Below are 9,558 nucleotides of genomic sequence, written 5' to 3' on the forward strand. Positions count from 1 at the left end.
CTTACACAGCATCACATATCAACCCTTTCCTTCCCCTGCAGAGTCTGCGAGAGATTTAAAACAATATATTACAGCAGGAAGTTAAGCCCACTTTTAACCATCACTGAAGTCCTTGCAGTATCTGACGGAGAAAGTCACTATCAATTTTATGGTTCTGTGTTTAAATTCTCATCCTAATTTCACTCACCACAACGTTTCAGAATGAAGGGGGAGAGAAAGACTGAACACTTGGGTCCAGATTATCTTTTTAAATATATATATTGATTCTTATACATATAATACATTCATAATTCGTAACTGACAGAAATCATAAAGAAGTTAAAATGGAGCCAATAGCAAGGTGGGTTGAGTTGGAAGAATAAAGAATAGACAGACAAGCAAGTGGCACAGAGATATCTTATCCTATAACTAAGGGATATCTTTATTATCACAGAGTATAATAAAAATAGGAATTCCATAGGAATGGGGAGACCCCATGGATAATGCTTCACACATTTCACAGCATTCCCCTTAAGGAGAACAAGAACAGATGAAGATATTTTTCTCATTTACACCAAGGTATTGTCAACAACTCTGACAGGAGATATTCTGAGAAATAAGAGGGAAAAACACAAAACTTGCAAAGTTTTTGTACATCTAAAAACACATGAGGGCATCTCATACTAAAGACAAGGACCATGGACCTACAGCTTACCTGGAGAATTACATGCTAGAAACACTTGCACTAATAAATCCATTTTAGAGTTCCGTTCCTGAAGTTACTGTAAGGAGCAAAGTGCATTCCCCGAAAACCAAACCAGCTTATCGTGCCCCAGATCCTTTGGTTGAACCTAATAAAATTTCCAAGTTAACTTCTGTGTTCCCCTTTATTGCCAGGCACTTGTAAGGCAGTGCCTCAGACAGCTAATAGGCTCTTTGGAGCGAGATATGCAGATACACGTCCCCAAAGCTGTGCCAATCAAAGACTTCCACAATAAATGGAGATAGTAATTCTATTGCTGCGGTGATCTAAGAGAGGTCAGGCTCGTGGGGACAGGTAGTCTAGTTAGGCAAACCCTTGGGCAGGCAGTCACAGAAGACTCAGTAAAAGGTCACCTTCGTGAGCTCACATAGACTGAAAAACACCAGAATAAGATGACTGAGCAAGCAAAAATTTCTTGCCAAATGTGAAATGCAATAATGGGGCCATACGTGAGTACTGCTCTGTATGTAAAAAGGTGCATTCATGTCCCATCAGCATTACAATAAAACTACAGACTCCTATATGTAGATGTTCTGGAAGCAGGAAAGCGAAACCCTTTGCACAACCAAAGACAGCAGCTGTGATTACTTCACCTTGCTGGCATAAAAGGCCTTGAAAAAATTTGTTGCTTTTATTTAGTCTTTAACCTGGTCAGAATCAGCAAATATATCAAGTGTTAGCTAGAACAAATAATTCCACCGTCAAGGCAAGGGTTTTTTTCTGGGTTTTTTTCAGTTTTTTTGTTTGATTGGTGGTGGGTTTTTCCTGTTTGGTTTTTTTTTTTGGTGGTGTTTGGGTCTGTTGGCTTGTGGGTTGTTTGGTGTTTTTGTTTCTGTTTGCAATATTTGGGTTTGGGGTGGGGGTGTTTGTTTGAAGCTTTTACCTGTATGTGGTGCACCAAGAGCAGAATACCAGTACAATACCAGTAGAGGTCTTTGGTTTTCAGGGCTAACCTGCACTGCTCCAGGCCCCACATGTTCTCATGCTTGACCTGGTAAATACAACCTGCCTACAACAGGAAGTTCCAGGCATGAACTGTAGCTTCCCGTCTCATACAGCTGGTATCTAAATCAATCCCTTTTCTCACCCAATCTGATATTGCATCACTACACGACCCTTTCCTTAATGCAAATTCAATCCCACCACATCTCCCAACTTTCAGCATTCATTTCTTTCCGGTTGTGTCACCATTTACAAAACGCTTCATCTGCTAGGATGTTGCAATTTTGGAATAAGAGCTGGTAACTTATTTTGGCAAGGTGCATGTACTTGAATTTCACTTACCTCAGCGATGTTCTAGGTGTGAAGAATTTCCACAATTTGCCCACTGTCCTTCCTGTTTCAGTCTGTAGATTGTCTCCTTCTGGGCATACACTGTCACAACACAGAATAAAACACAATGTAATTTATGCTGCTAATGCCATGCATTAAGTGGTGGTACTGCTATGCATTGCACACATGCAAGAAGATACATGTTTCACCTTCATTATCAGACTAAAGTCGTTCCCTGTATAGTCAAAACAGGATGCTGCCCTTATATATTCACATATTTACTGAGCATCAGTAAGCACTTTTTCCTTGATAATTTTAAGGAAATTGAGAGATGCCTCTGGTGACAATAAAAAGGGCAGGTAGTGTTAATCTGAGAGGGAGAGAGAAATTTTCCCATTATCAGTCACACAGTGTTTGATCCAGGCAAGACAGCAAGGTGTGACACCATCTGCCCATCACTGTGGTTGTCAATGGGAATGAAATTTAGCTGCTCATAAATGTTTTTTCTGTTTTACTACTAGAACACTAATAAGTAGTCAGAATGAAATATTGGTCATTTTACAGTGCTGCATGTGTTTGCGTTTTGTTCAGCAACCAGAACAAATAAATTCTTGGCACAATGATGTCCATCCTGTTAAACCCAGGATGTCATATGGACACAATACAGCCAGCCCTGGTCACCAGCAAGTGCAAGTCATTTCACAAATTCTTCGATGACTTGTCCTGACTTCTCAATCAACTCTTCACATAGGAGCACTGTTGTTTTCAGCTGCTTTAGTTCAGTGACTTCATATTCATATTTTCCATGACTTATCATTCCTACAGTTCCTTATTTTCCAGCTCCTGGTCACTTCCATCCCTGTATCCCATGGTGCTTTCTTGCTTCTGCAATCGGTGGCAGAAGCTGTCTCTGTCTCTCTGCAGCTGCCACTCTTGTCCTCATTTCACATCCTGCTTAAGTGTGCACTCCTTGTTCCTTGAACGCCACCCTTCTTGCTGCAGAGACGGCAAAATCCTCACATCTCACTACTTGGCCATATCCAAAATACGCATGAACCACTTGGGAAAGAGCCCCGAACAGTTGGCAGAACAGTGGCTCTCCCCCACCTACCCCTCCTGCAGACTCATCTCTGCCTCTAAAGCAGACCACGGGGCAGTACCACCTGTTTCTCTAGTACAGCAATCATCTTTTATACTTATCACTGATCACTTCTTGGAGATCAAGCCATTTGAATTAACCTGCTGTCAAAAAAAAAATTTTGAAAAAGGCACCACAGAGGTGGGATGCAGCCAAATTTTTCCAAATGTGAACTAGGCTGGAAAGGAATCTAGAGAAATGCTCTTGAGCCTTATTTTTAGCAGACAAAACAAGAGACAGATTTACCCCAGAAAGAAGCAGCAGACCCTATTCCCTAATTTCTCGATGAGCTTGTACCACTGGATGGTGCTTTCAAGAGAACCAAACAACTCAAGTCAAAGCAAGGTCAATACACCAGAATGGAGAGAAAAAAGCACAACAAATCAAACTGAAAACGTACCCTAATGTTATTAAACTTGCATTTTAGGCCACGTTGTGGTTCCCTGGCAGAGAAAGGGAGCCTTAACACACCCTGCCATCACACCAGGGACGTGACGAACAGTGACGTGGTAATAAATATTCCAAGCTCTCAGTTGCTTCCAGCAAAGGATACCAGGGCATGGAGAGAAGAAAATAGACTCGAGCACCCTCTGGGCAAGCAGATGTCATTTTCAGAAAAGAGATGAATTACACTCAAACTGACCTGAAGCCATCTCACTTGCCACCTGTCATCGTCCCTCCAAGCATAACACTGGATCACTGGGCTCAGTGGTCTGAGGAAAAAAAAGAAAAAAGTTGGTGTTTGTCCTTATGAATAGGCGTGAATTGAGAACTTTTCTGGTTATTTCCACCACTCAGAAGCTTGTTAAACAAGCCATAAGAAAAGCTTGGCAACTGCCTTTTTAATCATATTTTAAAACACATGCAACATTTCTGTACAGATACACAGCTCAGCCAGCTGGAAGCTTCAAGATATGTTGTTTTGCTTCATGCTCCAATCAGGTAATGAATAGAACATGGCACAGAACAAATATATACATTTTAATTTCAGTCTTTGCACTGTTTTATTGTTTGTTTAAGCCAGCCCAACTGAGACTCCTTGCACTATACGCCCCTGGTAGCATTCCATTGGAAACAAAGGCATATTTGAGGGAAGTACCTCTCACAAAGAGGTATTGATGAACCAGAAATCAGAGTCTGGACAAATGACCATTTTTCTATAAACACAGCTCTATTGTTTCAGCTGTTCTTCTCCAAGGGAATAAATATTTCATTATTCAAAGCAGTGGCTGGAAAAGCAGAACAACTCCTCCCCCTTCAACCAATAATCTTCCCCTCTCCACTCTAGAAAAAACAAACTCCATGCTATCTGTGATGCCTCTCTTGCAATATTTGTATTCATTTTATCACTCTAAACTTGTCCACAAACACATTACTGTGGAGTCAAAAAGAGAAAGCCTGAGCCAGTTAAGACATGCACAGTAATTTCTGCGATCCCTTGCCCATCACACATTAATTCCAACATGTTCTTTGTATCTGCACCACCTATATTTAACTCTTGGTTTTGCTACTACCAATGCCTTCATTGTCACTAATCCTATTTTTTTTTTTGCTTGACTCCACCCCTCAAGCTGCCTCCTCTGCAAGCAAGGAGCTCCTTCCCAAGTGTGTTCTCACCCATTTCACAGACATAAAATCAAAGGCAGGAACCAATTCTTTCTTCCCTCCAGCCCTAGCAGATTTCAATATCTAATCCAAGTCAAGAACACTTTCCTTCTGGGAATCACTGTTTCTGTACCACACAAACCCCACAGCACCAGAGCCATAAGACAAGATTTCTGTAGGTGTGGAGTGATATTTCCATACTAGCGTCCAAAATCCACACTCTGGCAAGATGGAAGGGGTGCCAGTGAATAGCTTCTCTAGTGTCTTATATCTCAAGTGAGAGAGGTGAGGGGTGAACTCACGGCTGTCTTCAGCTGTCCAGCGGGATTGGTAAAGGAACAGCAAGGCTTTTGGGGAAGCGCTGAGCAACAGTATGAAAGGCAAGGGATACAAATGCCAAGAAGAGCTGCCCAGATACTTGAAAAGAACAATATTGTTGTCAAACACTGGAAAAGGTCACTCAGATAGGCTATGGAACCCTGACGCTCAAGTCTTCCAGGCCCTAAGTACCCAAAACGAACATGATCAATGGGCAGAGGTGGGATTAGACCTCTAAACACAGCTTCCAACCTGGATTATTTTAAGACTGCCATGCTCAAGGATGCCTGTATCTGGAGTAACTGTAACCAGTAACCATCTCCAAAACTGCGTTCTGAAACTTCTACAAGGGCAACATGAAGCAGCAGACTTCTACAGCAGGAAGATGGATTAAGGCTCCCAAATATTCAAATCTACATATGACAGTTCTATAATGGATTTTAGTACACTTCTCCATTCACAGCACACAAAATCAAAAATCTCAATCATCAGTTACTAAGTCTTGGTTAATCGTCACATACAGAAAAAAATCCAACCCCCCCAACCACAACAACTTACACCACAACAAAAGGGAAAAATTACATTAACTGCAAACTGATCAAGCTTTATCACCCCTTATCAATAAAAGAACCAACCTTCCAAAATTGCTGGTAAAACTACAGCGTAGGAGGAGAGCTTAATCATGAAATGGCAGATTTTTTTTCTTTCCTAAATATACACTTTGATCAGCTGCAGTTCAGTCATTACAGCTAGAGTTATAGGATAATGGGACAAATGGAAGTCTAACAGTTCACTGCTCCTAACATTTTCATGCTCTTGCATATGTTTAACACACTCTTGATACGAAATAAGATCCAGGCTCCCTTAGCAAAACATTCAATATATTACTCAATGGTCCTAGGAGGGCTTTAATATGGATATACTCAGCAAGAGACAATAGCTTCAAATGAAATCACTGAGGGCTCAGTAAAGGACGAGGTCCTGCAGAGGAAGATGGTTGATACGAGGAGATGAACACAGGAAACACATCGTTATGTGATGATATCAATCCCGGGCTGCAGATGAATGAAAGAGTTCTGTACTCTTCTCTCCCCCAGGCCACGAGCTCAGCCCAACACATCTGTCTGCAATCATGTCATCCCCAGCCCATTTTGGTGTACCTGGTGCATCACAAGCACACTTGTGGTGAGGTAGGTGTCCACAGATACAAGACAAAAGCTAGCTAGCTCCATTTCCACACAACTCTTTGAGAATGTTAGAATGAAAAAACAATGCAAAGAAAATAAACAGAGGATTAACGCAAGGCAAATTTCCCCTCCGAGAGGGGAAAAGAAGAAAAGATTCCTAGAAAATAAAAGCAGACAGAGCTTATTCGAACAGAAGAGAACAGATTTTCAATAACAGAAAATATTAGTTGTTTTCTGCAATTGTTTAAAACTGACTTCCTAGAGTTTGTATAAATCATGTTGCTGATGTTCTGTACAAACTTGCCACTTACTTAAAGACATTTCCCTTGTTCTATTTAATACTGTTATTTGAATGCAGCCTTTAACACTACATAATTCAGAGTTACATCAAAATTGTTAAACGCACAAAAAGTTCACAAGTTAGTGCATAAGAAACTCATTAAGAACTTGGACAAATACACATAGAACGGCTCATTTGAGACCTTTGACTTGAAAGAAACAAGTATGTCACCAGGGGTATGACATGGCACACCGATAGATTTCTAATATCTACACAGAATTAAAAATTTCTTTTTAGCTTGTCGGAGCTCTAATTTGGTAGGGCTATTCTTTTCCCTAGTTTTGTGAGGAATGGAAATGGGTTCCTGACATTCTTAGAAGTGTATTTCCAACCCTTCTCTTGGTATTTAGTTCATCTTCTAAATAAAAGGGAAGAAGAAAGGCTACACTGAAAACTAAATTAACGAGAATAGTTTGGAGAGAAAATGACTTTCAATGTGTTCTCTGTTCCAAAGCCGATCGCCTGCCCTAAATGATTCATTCTACACTTCAGGCCTCCAAGCTTTCTGGTTGCCTTAAGCACAAGGACAGCATGAAATAATTGAAATCAACAACAAGGAAAAACTTGACATTGTAGGAAATGGTACTGGACACACTCTTTAAAAACAGATAAAGCAGTAAGAAATGTTAAAGCCACAAAAGGGACAATGTAAAATGACCCAACAGGTATTCTAAAAGGTACAGCTATAAAAACAAGACACAACTTCAGCTGCACAAGGCTGTGGTCTCTTAAACAGACTGTGATGGTGGAATTGCACAGTATGGATATATTTCTTAGACCCGAGCAGAAGTGACACCTAAGTAAAAAATGCTTCTGCAGCATTCAGAAAACAGCTTGACAGAAGGTTTTTATTATGCAGGCTACTTAAAAGCACGGAAGAGGGAAAGTCTGTAAGGCAGACAGGAATGCATAAAGATGAAAGTCTATTACTGTAAAGATAGAATAGAAAAACAGAACAAGTTCCTGGGAAGCCTGCTTCTCCATCTGAAGCACAAAGTGGTCCTCTGATACTGGAAGCAGTGATTTCAGTACTACATTCCCAGAGCCTATCATAATGCTTGCAATATGAAACACACAGATACACAAGTGAGGAACTTGTTTGGAAGATCTGGCGTGAGGATAATGGTGGTGGCTACCCAAACATTGAGAAATAACTTCTTGGCATGTGGTAGGTACATAGAGTGACTTTGGCATGCTGCCCCATCACACCCAGCAGCAGAGTTACAACAGGATGAACCAGCACTGCAGGTGAGGGTCCACAGCTGTGCAGTAAGCTCAGTACTAGAAGTTCCTGGCTCCCCAAAGCACTGCAGAGCTGAGGGATGTTCTCTCCCCTCTCTGGACTCACATCAGTGGCCATACTTGATTCCCATAGCAGACTGGATTCTCCAGTCTGGGTTATTTCACTTCTTACCTGTTGCTCGAAGTCACAGCCCCCAGCCCCTCCCAGTTTTGTATATAAGTGTATTTCTATTAGTCACTTGGCACTGGAGCTGAAACTCAGAATCTCTGCCCTGTACCCCCTGCAAACACCCCAGAAAGAAGGCTGGAGACCCCAGTTCCTGTTCTTAATCTTCACTTCCCATAAATATCTGCTCAGCAATTCAGGATTGAAAGGGACCTCCTGGGCTGGGACTATGAAGTCATAGAGAACCCAGTCCTACAGTGGCTTTTACAGACCCATCAAGTTCATGTTAAAATCAGAGTAGCTTTCTAACAAAGGAAACAGTACAACAGGTCACAGTCACAATTAGTTTACCCAGTAGAGCTTAGCACTACCTGAGGAGACAGAGCGCATCACATGAAGGAAGGACATGATGTCATTTCAGCAGACTCCTAATACTGTTTAATAAACATTTTCAGACTGCTGCTTAATGCCATCTTTGACTAAAAGGACTTCAGAGTGCCAAACCCAATAGGGTTTGACAACAGGAGGAGAAAAAAAAAAGAAGGAAAAAGAGAAAAGGAACCAACTGCATGAGACACAAAGGAAATGCAGAACTTCATTTAAAGAGGTTCGTAACTAACCTTTTGTCAAGCTTTTACCACTGTACACCAAGGCAGTGAAGATTTCCTTATACTAACTTATAAAACAGAAAACCAAACATGCACACAAAACACCCCTATCACCAGAGTCAGTATGGAATTACCACACAGATCTCAGTTTGTTTAACTATTTCTTTGAAGCCCTTTCGAGGTGCTGCACACACCTGCTGTTCCTTACAGTTACTGCTCAGATGGGCTAAGCAGAACAAACAAGATGCACAGAGCTTTGGCATTTGGTATTTTCTTAATAGGTGTGGCAAGAACTCTTTTATCAATGAGAAATGGTGCAAGAGCTAAATACAATACAAGACTGCTGGAGCAATACATTTGTTTGTTTTACTGCTCTTTTTTTCCTTTCAGTCAAACAGCAACACCTTTTTGTAGAGCAACCAGGCACTATTAATTATTTCACTTATTAAATACGAACTAACCTTTTCTGCTTACACAGAAAAGATACACAAAGTGTAACTTATTATCGTGGATCATTAAGTGAGAACCATAAATGCAAAACTAAGCAATGAAGCCACTCACAAGGAAGAATACAATCAAGCATCTTGTTGGATTGGTTTGCGCTCTCCGCAGCCAGGTTTTGAAGTCAGTACTTGTTAAAATACGTACATAATGACAATGGGGTCCGAAAAGGTTTCCTGCAAAAGCTAGGTATAAAAGTAGTATTAGCTCTAAGCTAGAGTATTTTAGAATTTTTTTTGTCTTGTAAAATAAAACTATTGTAGTAGCTTTATGCAATTACTTCTTCCTGTCTAATGAACTAATTAGAACAAGCAACCCCCACTAGGTAACAGACTCGGAACACCTTTTGATATTGTAAGCTGAAAAAAGACCACCACCAATACCTGTTTCACGTTGTTTTCCTCAAATTTAAAGAGATTAAGTCCTAGTGCTTCTCTTT

At 40.8% G+C, this 9,558-nt stretch overlaps 1 long non-coding RNA gene across 2 annotated transcripts; it reads right to left on the reverse strand.

Moving 5' to 3' along the window:
- Positions 1–393: 393 nt before the first annotated feature.
- Positions 394–9,558, reverse strand: LOC136290443 (uncharacterized). 2 transcript variants are annotated; one of them, XR_010721122.1, is made up of 4 exons: positions 9,503–9,558; positions 3,796–3,865; positions 2,027–2,116; positions 394–1,114 (listed from the first exon to the last, which is right to left on the reverse strand). It is a non-coding gene; the product is annotated as an uncharacterized lncRNA (long non-coding RNA). The 2 variants fall into 2 exon arrangements; XR_010721121.1 differs by lacking the exon at positions 9,503–9,558 and adding an exon at positions 9,180–9,259.

Source organism: Chamaea fasciata, unplaced genomic scaffold (genome assembly GCF_029207755.1).
Source record: "Chamaea fasciata isolate MVZ Bird 193981 ecotype frontalis unplaced genomic scaffold, bChaFas1.0.hap1 SCAF_6, whole genome shotgun sequence".
Classification (NCBI taxonomy): Eukaryota; Metazoa; Chordata; class Aves; order Passeriformes; family Sylviidae; genus Chamaea; species Chamaea fasciata.